A 21,290-nucleotide genomic window follows, 5' to 3' on the forward strand; every position below is an offset into this window, starting at 1 on the left:
TTCTCTTCCTCATACCAACCAAGTATGCAGAGTCTGGATGAGATGCTGGGTCCTCCAGGAACCATCTTGTCCTTCTTCCTGGTATTAGCTAGGACCTCTGAGTTTGCATTACTAAAACTACTCAAAGCAGCTTAAACACCAAAGGGCATTATAGGGCTCAGAGAAGTGGGTGGCCCACAGGAGCAAAGCAGAGCCAAGAAGCTGGATGCCACAAGTGTCTTCTCATTTCACTCCTCTCTGTGCATGCGCTGGTTCCAGTCTTTTTTATTTTTTTTAAAGATTTATTTATTTATGCATACAAGAGCTGGGGTACAGGCCAGATGCATGGGGGTGAGAGGACTCACCAGAGACAGAGTGGGGAGCAGAACAGGCAGATTGACTGAAATACACTGCTGAGGGGAGCAGCAGGCAAGACAGGAGAGGCCATGTGGGTATCTCCCTGGCCGGGGATCAAACTCATGCTGCAGAGGCTGCGGATAGCTTCATAGTAATGCACCTTAACCCCTTGCATCACCAGGGAGGCCCTGGTTCCAGTCTTTTTTCTCCCTGCTGAAAGGCGTCTCGGCTTCCTGGCCAGTGGGCAGGGTATAAGGATGGCGTCCAGCAGTTCCCTGTGTGCGTGTCACCTGGAGAAGGAGGGACTTCTTTTTTCTCTCAATCCCAAGTCCTGTCCTTGGGGAGGGACTGTGGCTGAGCTGGACAGGTAGCCACCCCTCTAACCAAGAGAGTGGTGCCAGGTTAACCACTGTTAACTACGTGATAGGGAGTGGGGGGCAGTTTCCAACACACTTAATCCCTTCTTGGGCCTCCATGTCTGGAGAAGTTTGACTTGGAGAGTTTTACACACCCCCGATCTCGCCTGTTCAGCTCTTTCCTGCCTGACCTTGGGGACCAGCAAGGCGTTGTAGGGAGCGGCAGTGTGGCTGAAGGGGCCGGGCCCGGCTGTGGTGTCACTGCCATTCCCCATGGGTGGCAAAGGCGTGGAACCTGAGCCTGGGAGGCCCCCACCCTACCCACAGTTAAAACTCTATCCTTTTAGCAAAGTCCTTCATAAAAGGTCTTATTGTCCCATCAGACACGAGGGAGTCAACTTCTGAAAGTCTCGCAGTTGGGAAGCTCATCCCAGTTTCTAAATTCAGTCTTTCATAGTGTAATTGAATCCATTGTCCCTCATTCCATTTTGGGCTCAAGAGCAGGGCCGATGCCCACCATCTTGTTTAGGTTAGCACCGAGTTAGTGCCTGTGAAATCATCCCCTTGCGGGAGCAGACAGGGCCCAGGCCGGGGTACACAGCATTTCTGGTTGCCTGTTGTCCTTCATCCAAATGAACCCGGAGGAGAGCAGAAACTCACTGAAGGGTCAATGGTGGGTGCTGTCATGGTGCTTCCCCCCGGTCGTTATGCCTTCTTCCAGCCTAGCCCCCCGTCCCTCTCACCATCCGGTCATGCCAACATGGTGCTGGTGGAGGGAGGCCCCTCTTGGCTCTGCTTTGTGGGAGGTGTGGGAGGGGAATGGATTGTGAGTACTTTGCTCTATCCTGCCTGGCTTCCCCGGAGCCCGAGAGGTGGGGTGTCTCTGAGGGGAGGCGAGGGAGGGCCTGTAGGGGCCTAGGAGCTGGGCTATTTCTGTAACACAGAAAACATCTGCAGCCAGCCGCAGACAAGGTCAAACTCTGGGCGCAGGGCTGGAATGCAAGGGGCCAGGCAGCAGGGAAGATGTGGTTTCACCCCTTCTGGTAGTTTGGAGGGGTCCTTCAGTGCCCTCTGGGGAGGTGGGACTACCTGCAGCAGTGCGTGAGGTAGGGAGGCCCTCAGGCCCTGGTGGTGAGGATGACAGGGTGGTGGTGCCTGGGAGGGACTGGAGGTGCGAAGTCCAAAGAAGCCCAACTACCAGCTGCGCTGTGCTGAGGGGGGAGGAATTTAATTTCAAGGTGTGGGGCTCTAATTCATGCTCTCTGCCATTTAAAAAAACCAGGGCAGGCAAAGCCCTGTGTGAAGGGGAAGAGTGACAGTGGGTGGGGTAGGAAGACAATCATGGAAGTCTGGGCGCATGCCAGGGATATGCACAGGCGGGTGAAGGCACTGGGGAGCTCTGCAGCGAGCTCCGGGACCCCCTGCTCGCGCTGCCCCTCACAAGCCCTCCCCAATTTGTATTTGTAGTCTTTTTCTTCACGAAGTTCCCCCCAGTTGCATGGTTCTGGTCCCACAGACCTGGGTATGCCATCTCTACTCATCCCTCCCTCCCTTGCTCCCTCTTCACACAGCTCTTCACACACACACACACACTCACACACACACACACACACACACACACACACACGGCCCTGGTGTCTGGGGCGACTCCCCTCGTCTTCACACATGCCTGCACGTGGTTTGGGGCTTCTTGAGTTTCTGTTTATGGATGCCCTGCACTGGCCCTGCCTTGTGGCAGAAGGGCTACCCAGGCCAGATCCGACTTCTGCTTGACCTGTGGCCACCCCCGCCTCAGCCTGTCTCCTCAGCGCCCAGATGCTTGACCCGCGGATTTGCTTTCTTCTGCTGTGGGTCCCCCCAGCTGAACCCAGACCTTTGCAATAAGGAGACCGCTCTGGATGGGAGACTAGCTTCAGGGAGGACTCCCCCAAAGAGCCCAAGGTGCTCAGTGTGCAGTGGCTGCTTTTGTCCTCACTCCAGGAGCAAGGTGTGTCCCGTGTCCTGTCCAGTGGCCCCGGGCAAACTCATGCTCACATTATGCAACTGGTCAGGTGCAGGTGAGTTTTCTGGTCAATTCTCTCTGCCTGGTGATGTCTCCTCTACAGTTAACTTGCTTTTTAATGTCCAGGAGTGATATGACATGGAAAAAAATCCACCTCCCATTTGGATGTGAGCCGGGTACAGACCTTGCTCCCATCTGAGATTCTCTGTGCTGCTTATCCGGGTTCCTAAGGCTAGTGGACATGAACTGCCTTGTGCTCACTTGATCTGAGGCAGATGGTGGCTTAAAGGTGTTACAAAGTGGGCGTAGGAATCGTGGGTGCTGTCATCACAGACCTCTGCTTCAGAGGTCTTTATAAGCATCCATCTTTATGTGTCAAAGGGCTAAGAGGTTTTATAGTCAAAATTACACTTTTGCTTCCTGTGAGTGAACAGTCCAAGGCAGAGACAAATGATAAAAATGATCTTGACATTTATAGAACATTCCTAGGCGCCGGGGCCCTCCTAAATTCACTATAATCTCATTTAATCCCATGACAAGCCCATGAGGTAGGTGCCCATGTAATCCATCTACACACTCAGAATGGAAGCGCAGAGCCGAGTCACTCACCGAAGGCCTTGAGGTGGTTGCTGGTGGAGCCAGGATTGGAACTGGGGCAGTCTGGCTCCAGAGCCAAAAATCTCAAGGCCAATGCAGATTCATCTCAGTAAAAATAAACTAAAGGATTAGTTTGTAGGATGAGGCATGAGAAGGGAATTTCAAGTTGCACAACCAACATGAAGTGGGAAGAGCGCCGGTTTTGGACCACATCCTGGGCTATGATCCCAGCCCCCCCATTTCCTAACTGTGTAGCCTCAGGCCCCTCATCTGACCTCTCAGGTTCCTGAGTCTGGGGCACGGGACAGTAATACCTTTCTCGGGGTTGAACAGAGAATTAGCTGGCGTCATGGCTTGGTTGGTTGTTAATTTCCTTTTCTGTGCCTGTTGTCAAGCCTTCCTGAGGAGGAAGATTTGGGAATTGAACATTAATTCTTGTTTCAGGAGGAAAATGTCCAGGCAGTCCTCCAATACCGGACGAGATTTACTGCTGTCACCATTTCCTAGTAACCTTGCCTTGCCGCAGCCCCATGCCTGACCTGGGGACTGCCCGGGGATGCCAGAGACAGGCTGGAGGGAGGGGGTGTTTGTTTATTGCTGCTCTCAGATAGCTGTCACTCCCCCCTTCATCATTTTCCTTTTAGAAATAGTGTTTTGCATAATTACAGTAGAATTAACAAACCCAGGAAACTTAACCTTGTTATAATGCTAGTATCTACTACACAGTCCTTATTTAAATTTCGCCAACTGCACTAATAATGTCATTAGCATCCAACCCCAGACCTCCATGTCTTTACTTGTCTTTAATCTGGAAGCGCTCCTCAGCCCTTGCTGCTCCTGCGCTGAGGATTCTGAAGATGCAGGCCCCTTCTGGTCCTTCCCGGACCTTGTCTCTTCTTCCCATCTCCTCAGTCCCACTCCTTTGGCCTCCACCTGAGCCGGCAGGCCAGGCAGGCGAGGGTGAGGTGATTGAGTGAAACTCTCTCTATTGGCACACAATTCTAAGGCACCTCCCCAAAGCTCAGTGATAGAGATAAATAATGTTTTAATGTTGTATTTTTTAAAATCAAATTGAGGGCAAAGATTTAATGAAAAACAAAATATTTCAATTTTTTTAAATTTTAAACAAAGACAGAACCCAAGTGCCGCTCGAAGCCTTGTCTAAGGCTCAGGTGGAGGGAAATTGAGTCAGACTGGCCTGGGCTTTGCTTAACATGACATTTTATTCATCATAGATTTTTTTGTTTTTGCATTGATTTTTATTTTCTAAGATGTTGCATTAAACTATTGTGAACCTGGATTACTGAGTTTTTGGACTGCATTTGTGCCTCCATACCCTGCAGGATGGATTCTCTTCTTCTGAGGACCCTCCTGTCTTCAGAACAAGGGAGAGAGAAGTGGGGATCCCAGCCAGAGTGGAGGAGGGAGAGGAGAGGTGCAGGGCCTGGAGCCCTCTAACAGCTTCCAGCTGCTTCCACACCCTCCAGACTTCCTGCCTGGAGAGTTCTGTTGGTTGTTTCCCCCCCTCTTTTTCTCATTAAATGTGTAATCTAATTAGACCCTTGGGCCCCCTCATCTCTACCAGTCTTCTCTGTCTTCACGTGGCATCGGCTCCTCTGCTGATCCTGTTCTGACCCTAGACCTGCCCCTGATTTCCTCCATCCTGGGAGCCCCTTCTGTTCTGTCACTGACTGTCCAAGAGCATTGGTCCGGCCCTGGGTGAGCTTCTCAGTGCTGGCCCCCATTCCATGTGGCTCTGGCATGGAGCCAGGGCCCAGGGACATGGGCAGCGTGTCAGCCATGTCGGATGGTAGCAGGAAAGCTCTTGACCAGGTGACTAACCTCCCATCTCAGAGGTGGGTTATCTTCATCAAGATCCTTTAAGCTTTGAGCTTCTGGGTTTTGCTAAAATGAAAGTGGTCATACTTTCCTGCCTACCTCCTAGGAGCACAGAAGAATCAAGTGAGATAATGATGCGAGTGCTTTGGGGATCATCAGGGGTTTTGCTTGATATTTTCCCTGTGTCATAAAACAAGTACTCCTTTGGGCTTCCCCTGGTGGCGCAGGTGGTTGAGTTCCGCACTTTGAAGCTGTCCGCAGCCTTTGCAGCGCCGGTTCGATCCCGGCCGGCTGGCAAGAGTCCCACATGGTGCGCAGACCTCTCCTGTCTCGCCCGCTGCTCCCCTCAGCAGTGTATTTCGTCAGTCTGCCTGTTCTGTTCCCCGCTCTATCTCTGGTGAATCCTATCACCCTCCCGCGCATCTGGCCTGTACCCCGGTTCTTGTATATAAATGAATAAATCTTAAAAAAAAAGTACTCCTTTATTTTTATGAAGGCCAAATTCAGGTTTGCCACATTGCTCCAAGCACAGGTGAGGGGTGAAGGGTGGCCAGAGCTCATGTCCATCCTTGTCCTTATCCAACATGTGTCAGATAAAGCAGGGCACAAGGAGCTAGAATCCCTGCCTAAACACACCCCCAACCCAATTATGTTTTACTTTGTAAAATGTATTTTCACTCTGTATAAAAATACACAGAATAAAAATTTTTACTCTGTCTTCACGTGGCATCGGCTCCTCTGCTGATCCTGTTCTGACCCTAGATCTGCCCCGATTTCCTCCATCCTGGGAGCCCCTTCTGTTCTGTCACTGTCCGAGAAGTGGGACAGTCTGTATATTTTACAGAGTAAAATATAATGGATGGAGCTCAGGAGCTCCATCCATTTATTGTTTATTTTTTAATGTCTCAACTGAGTGCTTTTCTTTTCTTTTTTATAACTTTATTGAGATATAATTGATTTATGATAAACTACATATATTTAAAGGGTAAAATTTGATGTGTTTTGTGAAACTATAACCACAATGCAGATAATGTATATATATCCATCACTCCCTGCCTTTTGAAACCCCTCCATTCCCTCTGTCCCCAACAACCTCTGATCTGCTTTCTTTTTTTTTAAAGATATATTTTATTTATGTATGTATATAAGAGCTGGGGTGTAAGCAAGAGGTGCAAGGGGCATGAGAGGATTCACCAGAGACAGAGTGGGGAGCAGAACAGGCAGATTGACTGAAATACATTGCTGAGGCGAGCAGTGGGCGAGACAGGAGAGGTCTGCTGCACCATGTGGGTCAGCTCCCTGGCCGGGGATTGAACTTGTGCTGCAGTAGCTGTGGGTAGCTAGATAGTGCTGAGACTTAACCACTTGTACCACCAGGGAGTCCCTGATCTGCTTTCTATTGCAGTAGATTAGTTTGCAATTTTTAGAATCTTTTGTAATGGAATCATAAAGCACCCACCATTATTTGGGGGAGGTCTGACTTCTTTCACTCAGCATAATTCTTTTGAGATCCATCCATGCTGTTGTATATATCAACAATTCATTTCTTTTCCTATTATTATAATATGCTGAGTTGTATTTTGTGGTATGGACATAACACAAATATTGCATCACCTGTTTGTGGATATTTGAGTTGTTTGCACCTATTAAAAGAAGCTTCGCGGACACTTGTATACAAGTCTTTGAGTGAACATGTGCTTTTATCCCTTTTGGGTAAATACCTAGAAATCAGTGGATTGTATGGTAACTGTAGGTTTAACATTTTTTAGAAAATGCCAAACTTGATCAAACCAGATGTACCATTTATGTTCCCACCAGCACTGTATGAGTTCCAGTTCACTTACATTCTTGTCAGCACTTGGTTTGACTGTCTTCTCATTCAGCTGTTCTGGTGGGCCTGTGTAGAGCTCTCATTGTGGACTCAATTTGCATTCCCCTAATGACTGACACGGCTGAGCAGCTTTTCATCAACTTCACTTGACATCCTCTATCTTAGTGAAGTGCCGTTTAAATTGTCTGCCCTTTTCTCCCTGTGTTGTTTGCTGTTTAAATTGTGAGTGTACTCTAGATGTTCTAGATGAAAGTCTTGTGTTGGCTCCATGTTTTGCAAGTTTTTCTCTCAATTTACAGCTCATTTGTTCATTTTCGTAACTGTGTCTTTAGAAGAGCTGTTTCTTTAAATATTTATACATACAATAATTGGGGTACAGGCCAGAGTTGGGAGGTGAGTGGATTCACCAAAGACAGAGTGGGGAAGAGAACAGGCAGATTGGCTGAAAATACACTGGTGAGGGGAGCAGTGGGCGAGACAGGAGAGGTCTGCTGCTCCATGTGGGAGGCTCCCTGGCTGGGGATTGAACTCATGCTGCAGAGGCTGCAGATAGCTTCACAGGTTGAAGCTTAACCCCTTGCGCCACCAGGGAGGCCCTGCTAAGTTTTTTTTTTTTTTTTTTTTTGATGAAGTTCATTTTGTGGATATTTTCTTTAGAATTTGTATATTGTGTGTCATATTTAAGAAATCTTGGGCCTCCCCGGTGATGCAGCGGTTGAGCCCTGGGCTGCGAAGCTGCCCACAGCCTCTGCAGCGCCAGTTCGTTCCCCAGCCGCTGGGCGAGGGTCCCACATGGCGCGCAGACCTCTCCTGCTGCCCGCTGCTCCCCTTAGCAGTGTGCTTCATCAGTCTGCCTTTTCTGCTCTCCGCTCTGGCTCTGGTGAATTCTTTCATCCTCCCGCACTTCTGACTGTACCCAGTGCTTGTATAAAGAAATGAATAAATCTTAAAAAAAAAAAAAAGAAAAGAAATCTCCTCCAAGCCCAAATTCACTAGGATTTTCTCCTGTAGTCCTACAGTTTGAGTTTCAGTATAAGTCTTAGTACTTGGTCCATTTGGAGTTAATTAATTTTTTTTTTTTTTTTTTTTTTTTTTGTGGAGAAGAACTTGGGTATAGACAGAGGTACTGGGGAGGGGGATGAGAGGATTCATCAGAGACAGTGGGGAGCAGAACAAGTCAATCGACTGAGATACCCTGCTGAGAGGAGCAGTGGGGGAGTCAGGAGAGGTCTGCTGTGCCATATGTGGGTTATTTCCCTGGCCAGGGATTGAACTCAGGCCGTAGGGGTGATAGCATTAGGCCCCTTTGGAGTTAATTTTTTAATGATAGAATCAAGGCATTTTTGTTTTGTGGGTTTTGCACACATAGACTGTAACATAAGACTTTTGACTATGGATCTTCGATTTTTCCAGACCATGTACTGAAAAGCCTGCCACCCCCTGATTGGAATACCTTCACTAACTTCACAGAGAGCCAGTTGGCCATACCTGCAGTTCATTGAAGGACTCCAATCTGTTCCTCTATCTCTACCTGTGTCTTCATGCTGATACCACACTGTCTAGATTGCTGTAGCTTCATAATAAGCCTTGAAACCAGGCAGTCTAAATCTTCCACTTTCACGCTTCTTTTTCAAATTCTTCTCTTTATTCAGATTTCCATATAAATCTCAGAATCAGCTTGTCAAGTTTTACAAAGAATCTATTGGAATTATGTTAAATCTATAGAAAAATTTGGGGGGAGCTATCTTAAAAATGTTGAGTCTTCTGGTCCATGCAAAAAGTGTCTCTCCTTTTATTTAGATTTTGTTTAATTTCTCTCAGCAGTGTTTTATAGTTTCTGCATATCTTTAGTGAAACTTTTTATGGTATAATAAATGGTAGCTTAAAATATTCAATTTTTCATTGTTTGCTGCTTGGATAGAGAGATACTGATTTTTCCATATTGACTTCATACTCTCAGCCCCTCCATACTCTTTTTTAAAGCTCCATTTACCAGAACAGAAGTCTGGGAATATGGAGGTGTTGGGCATTTTCATCATATGATAAGCTCAGCCGTATAATAAAGCACTAGCTTTTGTTATAAAATTCTTTCCCTGTTTAAGTCAATCACCAGTACAGTCGTGGCCTGCCATGTCCATAAAAGGTGCAAGAATTGGGGACGGTATAGGAGTCTCACTCTCCACAGGCAGCCCTCCCCTAGATTCCTGGGGCATTCTTGAGGGTGAATGAAAGCAGGTGGGAATGCAGTGCAGCCCCTTTAAGAGACCAGCGCCAACCAGCCATCAGGCCACTGTGAAGGCAGCCCAGAAGATAAGATAAGGCCCCCTGGCTGGGTTAAGCCAGGGTCCTGAGCCACAGTGGCTGGGCTTTTGATAGACAAACAGGAACCAGGGCGATAAGGAGGAGGTGCCAGCTACTAGGCCCAGATTGGCAAGAGGTGGAGCGGCCAGGTCACTCATTGGGACCTAGCAGGAGAAGGGGGTATTAGTTGTGGATGTGTAGAGAGGGCTTGTCTTCTCCTGTGGATCCTGTCATATTTGTGGTCATGGTATAAAACCCTCCTGGACAGTCCTTTAAGGCTTTCTATGTAGTAAATTCCCGCACATATAGTAGTTAAGCTCTTTCCACCCTACTCCTATCTCCGTGCCCTGGCGAGATGCTCTGATGACTTTAGAGACTACCGGATTTCATGCTCAAACTGGAAAAGTCCTAGCCGTGCCCTGAAAAGCCTGGAGCTGCTCATTTGCACATATCTGCAAAGATTTGCATGTATCCCTCACGTAGATACTTTTCTATTGGATTTAGATTTTCCCAGTCAGTTGTCCCTTTTTATAGGGTTAAAGAGGGGATTTGTCTTAACTCCTCACTGCCCACCTTTTATCTTCATTCTCCAAAGATGAAACTAAAACAGTTTTCTGCCGGGGAGTGGGTATGTGGAGCACTCCCTGGCCTGCCCCAGAGCCGCCCAGACAAACACACACCGGACAGATCACTCACCGGCTCCTGCCCATGGTTCCTCTGCTGTGCTGGCCCTGACTCCTTTCACATTCCACGATATAAAGAATACCGTCTGTGGGCACGTAATTTATGCAGCTAGGTAGAAGCACACCTCTACCTGTCAAGGGGTTTCCCTTCTTCATTCTGTTACAATTCCTACTTCCACTCTCCAAACTCCTGAGTGAGACGGGGAATTACGAAGGTAAAGAAACCCTGTAGTCTAGTCAAACAGGCAGAAGCTGAAATGGCTTAGAAAGCCTCAAGGAAGAATGTGCTTAGTGCCCCGGGCCACGAAGCCAGAGCTCTTACCTGGACCCGAAGACACCTTCCCACTGCTTCCTGTCCTGGGGGCCAGGGATGCTACGACTACCTCTGTCTGCTCTCCTTCCTCCAGGAATAAATAAAAATATCATCCCCTCCCCCCAGATCCCAGTTCCTCCATTGGCCAGCTAGGCAAATATTTCATAATGTGGGCTCATCCAATTGGGCATCGTGCCAGAGCCCACACGCCGCAGGTCGCCAGTGTGCGCCAATCAGGTGGGCCGGCTTGGGTGGGACTAGAGAGCTTCCGCTCTGCACATGGAAGGCGAGAGGCAGTGCTCAGGTGGACGCCGCCAGGTGGGAGCTGCCAGGAAGAGAGGCTGGGCTGTCCATCAGCCGGCTCGAGACAGCCCAGCGCTGAAGGGGTTAAGGCCAGTCCCCATGTGCGGCTGTTAATGATTGCTACCCACCAGGGACCCGTGAGTATTAAAGGGAAGCCTTTCCCCTGTTCCCCAGTGTGAATGGAGTCAGGGCCAGCACAGCAGAGGAACCACGGGCAGGAGCTGGTGAGTGATCTGTCCGGTGTATGTTTGTCTGGGCGGCTCTGGGGCAGGCCAGGGAGTGCTCCACATACTCACTCCCCGGCTAGAGCAGGCTTTTGTTACAGCCAGTGCAAATTCTCATCTTGGGGCCAGATTTCCGTGCCATTCCTGTTTATTAGAAGGAAGCCTTCGTGATTCCAAGGGGTGAACTACTTGGCATGGGCACCGGGATACAAACCATTGTCCGTCCTGACTCGAGACAATGGTGTGTGGCCACCCTGCACACGGGGGTGGGGTGGGGTGGGGGGGTGCTGCTGCCCTTCCTCCCACTCCCTGAGCCATTGTCTCCAGAGGGGGCTGGTGCTCTGGGCAGAGCCCCGCTGCTCTCGAGGGCTGGCTGGCAAACTGGACCTGGCCAGTGGAGAGGGCAGAGCCAAGGGAGAGGGAGTCAGGGAGGTTTCCCTGTGGTCCTTTTGACATAGAGGCAGGGGTGGAGAGGTGGAGGGGGCCCACACCGGTTGGGGTGGGGTGTAGAGAGTTGCTGGGGGAGGGTGAGAACTTAGGACTCAGTAAGAAGACAAAGCTGTCATTTGAGAGCAAAACTGAAGTCCAGGAAGAAAGGCCCAATCGTTGGGGGTTTAGATTTCTGTTATCCCCTTTGCCTTAACTTCCCACCCAGGCCCCTCGTTCCATCGACCTCCAAAACATTTGTGCTCCTTGGCCAGGCGCCTTCTCCGGGCAAGTCAGGCTGGGGCAGGGAAGGTGGCCGAGTTCTCTGGCTGTGTTGGAGGTGGTGATAAGCCTGACTTTTCTTAGCTAATTGTATGAGTGTGTGTGTGTGTGTGCACTTGTGCAGGCACATGTGATAAGAAATGAGAGCCTGATTGTGTCCAGAGGAGAGATGCTGTCGACATCCCCCCCTCCTTCTGTTCTCCTGCCTCTTTCCTTGGGAGGAAAATGTTGGGTGACGAAGTGGCGCTGCCGGCGGCCCTGCAAGGGTCTGTTGGTAGAACACAGTGCTCCCTGTGCGACAGATTTGGAGATAAGGCTAACCCACACCGTGGCTTTCAGCTGGGTGCTTCCTCTGCCCGGCTGCCCACAGGCAAACAGAAACCAGGCACAATAAGGGGGAGGTGCCAGCCACTAGACCAGCGGGGCAGGAGCGAACACCGCCCAGTTTCTGGGCATGTGAGCCAAGACAGAGGGGGAGCAAGACTGCGGGAGGAGCAGGCCACTTGTCACACTCTGTTCTGGATCAAGAGCGAGCCACCACAGTGTCCGGCGGCCTCTGTCCTCACACGGCCCGGAGATTCGGCACCGAGGACTTGCAGTTCCGTAGCTGGTGCTCTTCCAGGCCCAGCCAGAAGCTGCAGCAGCAGGATAGCTGTTCGTGTGCTCCAACAGGTGTGGGCAGACTCACCTGTTACTCAGGTGTCACTTCCCGAGACTGGCTTCTGTCCTGGCCCGGACCTGCACAGCATCCCTCTCCCGGTCTCTGCTCCCCGCTCTGAGCATCCCCTGAACAGTGTTCCCTCAAAGCTACAGCCAGACAGGGAGGGGGCAGCTGGGCTCCTTACTGCTTCCCTCTCACCTCCCCTCTTTCCTTATCTGGTCCTGGCTGGGGTCTCCGCCTGGCAGTAGTGCTTCCTTTCCTCTGAGTTCTCCCCGCTTCTCCGTGGACCCTGGCACCTGCTTCCTGTGCTGCTGGTTCAGGAACAGCCTGTTGACCTCGATCACAACAGGGTCCGGGGAGGCGGTGCTGGGTGAGGACGGGGAGGTGCAGGGGAAGGATGACGCCCTGCTAGGGACCGGGACCCCGCAGACCACCTTGCTCCCCTTCCTCCCTTCACCCTGACCAGAAGCTGGTCAATCCAAGGACAAGGCAGGCAGGAAGGACAAACATTTCTCTGTTTTTGCCTTTCTTCTCTCCCTCCATCCTCCAGGTGCTGTGACAGTCCCCTAGTGCCTGTACCTCTTAGTAATGGTAAGGGGAGGGGAGTCTCCATGCGTCCATGCGTATATTTAAAAGTGATGAGTTAGTCAAATTAATTTTCATTGGCCTCTGGAGTGTAGTGTTTGATTTTAGATTTTTTTTTTTTTGTATGATTTTTTTTTTTTTTTTTGGTGGGACCCTCGCCGGTCGCCGGGGATTGAACTGGCACTGCAGAGGCTGCGGGCAGCCACGCAACCCAGCACTCAACCGCTGCGCCACCAGGGGAGGCCCTGATTTTAGATTTTTAATTCTGTAACTGGCAGCAGATCGCCCTGGCTTTTTGGTTGAGCTGAGGTTTCTAAGAGATCTCATATCCCCTCAGAACTCCGAGTACCCAGCAGCTGGTGGAGGGGAAACTGGTTTGGAATCAAGTGTTTCATAGAATCCAAACACATTAGAATTGGAAGGTGACTTAGAGAGCATCGAGCCCAGCGCAGCCCACTAGGATGTTCCACCGTGGTGGGATGTGTATGGCTGTTCTGTCCAATGTGGTGACCACCAACAGGGCAGCTGTAGCTGGCACGGCTGAGGAGCCAGCCTTTCCATGTTGTGTAGTTTTATTAATTAAAATGGAAATAGCCACATATGACTAATGTCAAATAAACGAGATGGCCCAGATTTGGGATGGTGCTACTAGTTTTATTTTATTCCTTTATTTTGTTAATGATTAAAACATCAGCTGGTTAGAGCAACTGCATGTGTCAAGCATTCTCCTGTTTGCTCTAAATGTGTCATCTTGTTTAATCCTCCCAGCAACTCTGGTATCACTCCATGTAACAGGTGGGGAAACTGAGACCCAAGAAGGTAAAGAGATAAGTGCTAGTCAGACACAGAGTCCTGACTCCGAGGCATGCCTCAGTGTAACCTCCACACCATCCATTCCTTCTCTTCATGTTCAAAGTCCTCCAACTCCTTTCCCTTCCAGACCTCCCTGTGACTGGGCCGGCAGGGGAAGTGACTGTTCTCTGACCACACTGGGGAGATGGCCGTGCCTCTCTCCAGGCACTGGCTCCCCTGGTGGCCCTGTCTCCGGGCGTTCTTTGGGTTTTCCCTACAACAGACAGCAATCTGGGGAGATTCCTCTCCCCCAGAGCCCTTGGCAAGCTCTCCAAGTACATGGGAAGTTCCAGACTCCTCACTTTTGGTGAGAGGGGGTGCTCACATTTTCCCACAATCTTCGAGTGTCCCAGAGAGAGGAGCAGCTGAGCCCTCTGTGGGGGGCCCGGGAAGCTGAGGAGCAAGGCTAATCACCTTTGCTTCCTCCCACCTGCCTTTGCCACCCCCACCCACGCCACCCTGGGGGATCCTTCCCAGAGAAGCAGTGGCCCAGGCTCCTCCACCACCGATTGGTGGGTCCTTCTTTCCCAGTCAAAGCCTCTGCTTTGCAGAACGTTTTGAGTGGCTGCCAGTGGCGGGGAGGGCGGGAACTGAGGGGCAGCTGGAACCTGCCCTTGGATCCCATGAGAGGAACCTGAAGCTCAGCTCCTTCACTCCTAGGTCAGCACCCTCAGGCAGAGGGGCTGTGTCCTCCTCCTGCACCCCGGGCCTTATCCCTCCTCCAACTGCCAGGCCCCTGGGCTGCCGCTGCAGCCAGGAGCCAGCCAGCTCCGTGAGGTGCCTGGAGGTCTGTGTATGGCTGCCCTGCTGCCCAGGTGTCCCCACCCACATCATGTGCTGTCGGCCCCCACCTCCACTCACTGTGTTCCCAATGAGAGGGGTGAAGCTTTCTCCCTTGTTTGTGCAGCAACCTTTGTAGCTGGCATCTCCCGGGTCCTGACATGCCCTCCCGCTCCCATCTTGGAGACAAGGGGCTTGGGTTGGGCAGCAGCAGGGACAGAGCAGCCCAGGGTGTGGTCTCCTCGATGTCACCTTCCCCCCTGCTGTCTGGAGTGGGACAACTGCGTTGTCTGACCAACAGTCACCATTATTGCTGCTGTTTCATCGTTAAAGCGAGGAAATCAAGGCATAGAACAAGTTGACCCTCAAATTTTGCTGCACTGGGGCCCAAGAAGGCATGTGTAGTTTTTGAGGGTGTGGAAGGGAAGCCATGAGCTGGCTGCATTACTCTCAAACACTTACTTTGTCAAATTCCTGCCCCATGGGACCTGGAGGGGGCTGGGGGCAGGGTCTCTGCGGACACTAGAGCCAAATCTGCTGAGTTAGGGAGGAGGAAGGCTGATTCCAAAGGCCTTCCAGGGCCAGGAAGGGACAGCTGGGCTGCCTCACCACTGAAGGGCAACCTTAGGGTTCCCTCAGAGCTGGGGGAGGGGTAATTAATTGCTGTCCAGCCCTGCTAGCCCTTGGGATGCTTTCCACGCTGCCTACTGTCAGAGGAGCAATGTGGGGGCGGGGTTGGGAGGGGGGACCCCCTCTGCCAGATTCTGTCTGGCTTAGCTGGGTCGAGTGGGGACTGAGAGAAGGAAAATGTGGAGTGGAGCTGGCGGCTCCTTTCCTCCTTCCTTGTTTCCCATTGCCCTTAGCGGCGAGCCTACAAAAGCAGAGGGCAGGTGTGTGCAGCCCTGCCTCCCAGTGGGGGGGGGGGAGGGGAAATGCTGCCTCTTCTGCCCACAAGGACTTCTGGGCCCAGATACACCGTTCTGAACACTGGGAAGGGACTTTGGTGTTCAGATAAGTATGGAATGCCCCTCCAGGGATGATGTTCATCGAGCAGAAAGGACACTGGTCCCCAGGCCGGGAGGGTCCTGAGGGTCACTGGAGCACTAGGCGCTGGGGTGGGCTCAGCACTGATCTGTGAGGCGGGGCACTCCTGATGGTGGAACAGCCAGTTACCAATAAGCAAGTATTCCAGTATTTTCATAACACATGCTTATACTGAATATTCACTCTAGTTGTCTTGACTTTTCTTTTTTTAAAAAAAAAATTTATTTATTTATACAAACACTGGGTACAGTCAGAAGCGCCGGAGGGTGAGAGAATTCACCAGAGCCAGAGCGGGGAACAGAACAGGCAGACTGATGAAGTACACTGCTGAGGGGAGCAGCGGGCGGCAGGAGAGGTCTGCGCGCCATGTGGGGCCCTCGCCCAACGGCTGGGGATCGAACCAGCGCTGCAGAGGCTGAGGGCAACTTCGCAACCCAGCGCTCAACTGCTGCGCCACCCGGGTGGTCCCTATCTTGACTTTTCTGAAGACAAATGGAATAGCGTAAAGTGAAATAATCAGTTGAAACATGAGATAGTCCCAGCCAGTGTAGAAATGCAGCATGAAGATTCCCCATGGAGTTCCCCAAGCGGTACTCATATTCTCCCCTGCACATCCCCCACGTGCACATACACACATGTACGCACACACACATGCCCAATACATACACAACACACATTTATATGGCACACACGCAACACCATGAGCTGATGAAGGAGTGCAGGGCCCTCCTGGGCTTCCCCTGCCTTTGAGGCTGTCCTCTCCCAGATGGGAATAGAAGGGCCTCCAGGCCCAGGAGGAGCTGGTGCTAACAGTGAGGGGCCAGGGAAGGAAGGGGGGATACTTGGGCCCTGATATGTTATTTCTCTCCCTTGACTACTGAGTCAGCTCTTCCACTTTCTATCTGAGGGAGGGGGCGAGCTCCGGGTGAATTCTACCCCCTCCACCCCCATTCTGTGACTGGCCATGGAAGGGAAGGAAGGTGCATCTCAGCTTTTGGGGTGGGGCTAGGGGTTGTGAAGGCAGGCAGAATCAAGCAACAAAGAGGACAGCCCAGGACTTACCTCCTGGACATTCAGTCCAGCAGCTGAGCATTTTCAGATGTTACATGCTTGCCTGGGGAAGGATAACCTATTTCTGCCATTTTGGAAATGACTGTGGCAGAGGAGGAGGAGGGGTGAGACCAAGACAGAGAGGAGAGAGAGCAAGTTCCGGGCTGGCAGCTGGGTCCTCGGAGCATGCAGAACTGGTGTTTTGATCCATAGTAGTGCATGGGAAAGAAACAGTGTCATTTAGAGGGGCCCGCTTGTAATACCTAGAGGGGACACCAGGGCCTGACACCCCAGCCCCCCCTCCATCATCCTCTTCTGTGTGGCAGGAGAGCAGAAGGTCTTTGGCGAGAAGTTGGCCAAGAAAGTATTTTTTCCTAGGAAAGACTGGGGGAGCTGCAGGAATCAGACACACTGGACTGTGGGAATGTAAACTGAGTTGGTTTTTAATTGGGACAGAATACTGGAGCAGATAAAGCTCCTTGAAAATATGATGACAGCTGGAGGGGGAGGCGGAGAGCCAGAGACAAACCTCTCCCCACCTTCCCCAGCTCCACAGCAGCAGACATCCCCCCACCCCCCCAGTGTGGACCGTGTAGGTTGGAATTTGCTAGCTGGGGGAAGAGGTGGTGGGGTGGGCTTCAGGCTACCCTCCTCGCCACTCCCCTCCAGCCCTCTCCATTAATGAGCTGTGATGTGGACTGGGGTGGGGGATCCTGGCCTGGGCTATACTCTGTCAGCAAATTCTCAGGGGCTATGGAAATGAAGCAGCTTGGTGTGTGGCAGATAACTGAAGAGGGGGGAGGGGGCAGTACTGGAAGGAGTTGAATGTATTTCTCTGGTTGTTCAATATCTATCACGAGGGGAGTCCAGCTTGGGTGTGCGTGTGTGCATGTGCACCTACGCAAACAAGCTGGCTGCAAAGGGCGGTGAAGACCTGCTTGATGTTACTTCTTTTCCACTGTGGAGCCAGAGGCAGGTTCTGGGGAGCAGGGCTGAGCTCTCTCAGGGGCGAGGCTGTGCTTCGAACTCAGGGTCTGGGCCAGCGAGAGCTCCTGGCCACGCCCTGCAGCCTTCTCAAGTCCAAGGCAGTTTTCCACCTTCTCTCTCTGGAAGCTGGTATATTTATTTCTTGATTTGTTTTTAAGCAAAATGGTCATACCCATCTTCTCTTAGGCATAAAACATTTCACATGTTGAAAGTTTACATTTACTCTTTCCTGAAATGAGAAGGGAGATGGCGCATGGGGAAACCAGGGACCATCGAAGTCAGCTGCTAGTTGGTGTTGGACCGTGGACTGCAGGCTGGGTCCTGCCACGTGTCTATGTGCTGCTGGCTCTGCCACCGGGGCCACCTTTGTAGGTACAGCGGATAAGGTGACCACCAGACGGGCAACCTGGGAGTTAGGGGTGCTTCTGCTTTCATCTCCTGAGCTGCTCAAGATTCCCTTTCTTTGGGTGGAATCCGAGGCCCATTTCGAGATGCATTCATTCTTGAGAGGTGGCCTGCTTACCTATCCTTGTTTCCCTTTTGCAATGATCTGTACCTGGTTAGTTCTCCCCAATGTCTAACTTAAAACAAACCTGTCCTTCTGTGCAGTGTGTGGCAAAGGAAAGCGCCCGGCGAGACAGCCTGCATGCCAACTCTGTAATTTCAGAGCTCTTGACAAGCAAGGGAAGCCCTGCAGCCTGCTCCTGTGCTGTCCGCACTGGGCACAGGAGAAGTAATTTAACTTGCAACCTCAGCAAAGGCTGTGGGAGGCCCCTGAGCTCAGCTTGAGGAGAAAGGGAATATTTTTGCCTTTAGAGGAAGAAAACTCATTTCCCAGTGCACCTCCACCCTCTCCTCTGGTGCAGATGAGCTTAATTTTCTTCCCCTCCTAATGAAGATGGAGCAAAGCCAAGCAATCTATCCAAAGGGGAGCCAGAGAGAGAAGCTGAGTGAGGGGATGAGGGGGCAGAAATAGAGCTTCTCTGATGGAGAGGAAGTAATTAATTTTAAGAGCCAGCAAAGATAGGGAAGCCCTTGGTAATAGAATGTCAAATTCCAACTGTAGGTGATTAAAAATGCAGTCAGCATGGAGACTTCTTGTTCACCCATCCAACAAATATTTATTGAGCACCTACTGTGCGCAGGCAGGGACCTCAAGCAGACATCAGGAGACAGGATCCAGCTCTTTGGAACCGTGGCAGGGCCCAAGTCACTGGCCTAGGGGTCGGGGGAGGGTGCTACCTGGAGTCTTAGCTCTTGGCATCAGGATCAGGCCTCTGCAGAAGTACCACTAAAGGGCTGAGGATGCTGATATTTGATTATAGGGCTCATTGCTTATGTGTCAGCAGCTGTTGTCCCCTGTTCTCTCTGACCAGCTTGTCTCATCACGGGTTCAATAATGGTCGTTTGTTTTTCCACTCATTGACTGCATCGCTCCCTGAATAGTTCTGTCTTCAATTCAAAATATTAGATTAGCACCTCCCTTTCAGTGTCCGTTGTGACATCACAGAATTGCCATAACAGCAGCCTGTGATGTCAACAGAATGCCCATTGCTGCTAAAAAGAACTATACTGGTCAGAAGGGAATGTGTCATCCGAAGACTAAAATGGAGTATTATTGAAAGTCAGAGGAACTGACATTTGATATTAAGAGAGCCCGGAGCCTCTCCGATGATCCTTCCTAGACACCCAACGCACTCCGTAGGACCGGCGCAAGGCACTTGCCTGGGAGTAGGGGATGGCAGAGGTGACTTTCAGAAGGCCCTTGCAGTCCACGGACCCTGACGGAGGACACCGGGAAAAGGGGAGATCTGACCATCTTCGGCCTCTGGAGAGTTCAGGAAATTAACGACCATGCAAATCTCCTTGCCCTGAGCACATCTGACAGTCACCAGCTGGAATTTATCATATCACATCTGGGAAGATTTTCAGAAATAAACACACGGTGACCCCCTCTGAGCCCCATTTGCTGCCCTCCTCTTCACAAACTTTGGAGGAAGCTTCCCTTCAAGCGAAAGAAACCGGGTCCTTGCCACCAGCTCTGGATCCACAGCACCCACACCTTTGTGCCCTACTTGCTCGTCCCCCTCTGGGCCAGGCCAGGTGGAGGCGAGCACCTGGGGCGGTGCCCAGCAGGAGCGTGTTGGGAGACGTTGCCGAGAGGATCCATTTATTATGCTTCTGTTTGCACGGCGGGCCGCCAGGCTGGGAGCGGAGGGGAGACTTAATCAGTCTCGGCATACCGACAGCGGCGGCAGTAGCAGCGCGTGAATCTGGAGCTTCATTTGATCCTGTGCCCTGAGGATTGCAAGGGTCTCAGACGCGGCAAGTGATTTCCACACAGGCGGTGCCCGGGCAGGGAGGCAGGAGGACGCCTTCCTGCAGGCTGGATGAGTCTGCCGCGCAGATGGGAACGCAGCTCCGAACTCCTCCGCCCGCCCCGCGCCTCTGTGTCCTTAGCTCAGTGAGGTCAGACGACCTGGAAGTCGTACACCTGCTCTGCGTGCGCCTGTCTCTCCATCTCAGTGTTTTCTCCGTGGGGACCTGAACCGGAGGCTAGCATCTCCTGCGGCTTGCTCTGCCTCCAGCACTCTGGCAGGCAGCACTGGCTGAATGATAGGAAGCCTCGGCCCCCCAGGGCACCCAGACACCCCTTGCTAACTGGGGGGAGCCCCTCCCCCTCGTCTGGTGCCTAGCTGGGAGGAGGGGAAGCAGCAGCCTGCTCTGCTGCTCAGGGCCAAGCTCTGAGCCAGACCCGCGAGGACTTACCTCCCAGAGGGATGATAGGAGCAGGGTGGCCAGCCTGTCTTCTGAGGCTGCTGAACGGGGGACTGAGCTGCCAAAAAGATGCTGAAGTTTCGGGCTGATCGGCGGGTCAGGTAGGGATTTCTTCGATGAACCGGGAGCCAAGTTAAGCAAGAGCAGGCTGAGTTGGCATCTCATGGGATCCAGGGCCCCAGACACCACCTGGAGCAGGGAGAGTAGTTAGGTCAATGGCTGCTGCATTGCAGTGCTTGCAAAGGGGAAGCTATTTTGAAATTGGTAGCGCCGGGATGGAGAGAGGACGTCATTTGTAGGGGTTGCTGGGTAGGGAGAGTCTGGGACAGGGAGGAATCCGGCATACCCTGAAAGACTGCCAGCTGATAGCAGGCCGTTCGCGCGTGTGAGTGCGCGCGCACGCACACTCAGGCACACCTGTCTGTCTGTCTGTCCGTCTGTCTGTACCACTGCTCTCAGGGAGTTTCAGCAGTTAGCACAAGGACACGGAGAGCTATGGGGAAGACAGGATAGCAGGTGCTCAGCTCCCCTGAGAAGCAGAGACCTTGGCACCTCAAGGACCTCAGTTGTGATCAACACCCCTGCCTCCCAGACCACTAGATGGGGGCACAGCCAGGAATAAGGATGACTGTAAGCAGGGTCCTCTCTCACAGAGGTGCCCTGCAGTTAAGTTGAGGAGAGCTTTCTTGTTGAGAGGAGGGAAGAGGAACGGAGTTTCAGATCTGGGAGCAGGTTTGGCTGTTCTAGTTAGAACTCAGGCCTGATTCAAGGTCCCATAGGCAAGTCAGATTGTAGAACCCAGCTTTTCACACAGACAGTAGCCGCCGCCTGCTGGGCTTCTCACCTATGACTTGTCTTCGGATCCCATCTGAATACAACCAGTTTGAAAGCTGAAGATGCACTTTGATGTTATCGTTAGCAGACAGTTCAAGTCCTCAGCTCTCGACTGGAGAGGGGTCTCTGCTTCCAGGCAGCTCAAGGGCCAGTTCCTTTCCTCTGAAGATCTCTGCACCCACCTGCCACTTGCCAGCAGGCTGGCCCTTGGCTGTGGGAGGCTTAC

The 21,290-nt window shown here is 51.7% G+C and overlaps 1 protein-coding gene across 1 annotated transcript in view; it reads left to right on the plus strand.

Annotated features, from left to right (window-relative positions):
• PLEKHA6 (pleckstrin homology domain containing A6) overlaps positions 1-21,290 on the plus strand; it is a gene marked incomplete at both ends in the record, with an annotated part of 132,656 nt that overhangs the window by 73,946 nt on the left and 37,420 nt on the right. The gene's annotated exons all lie outside the window — the stretch shown is intronic.

Source organism: Talpa europaea (assembly GCF_964194135.1).
Source record: "Talpa europaea genome assembly, chromosome: 10".
In the NCBI taxonomy this organism is placed as follows: domain Eukaryota; kingdom Metazoa; phylum Chordata; class Mammalia; order Eulipotyphla; family Talpidae; genus Talpa; species Talpa europaea.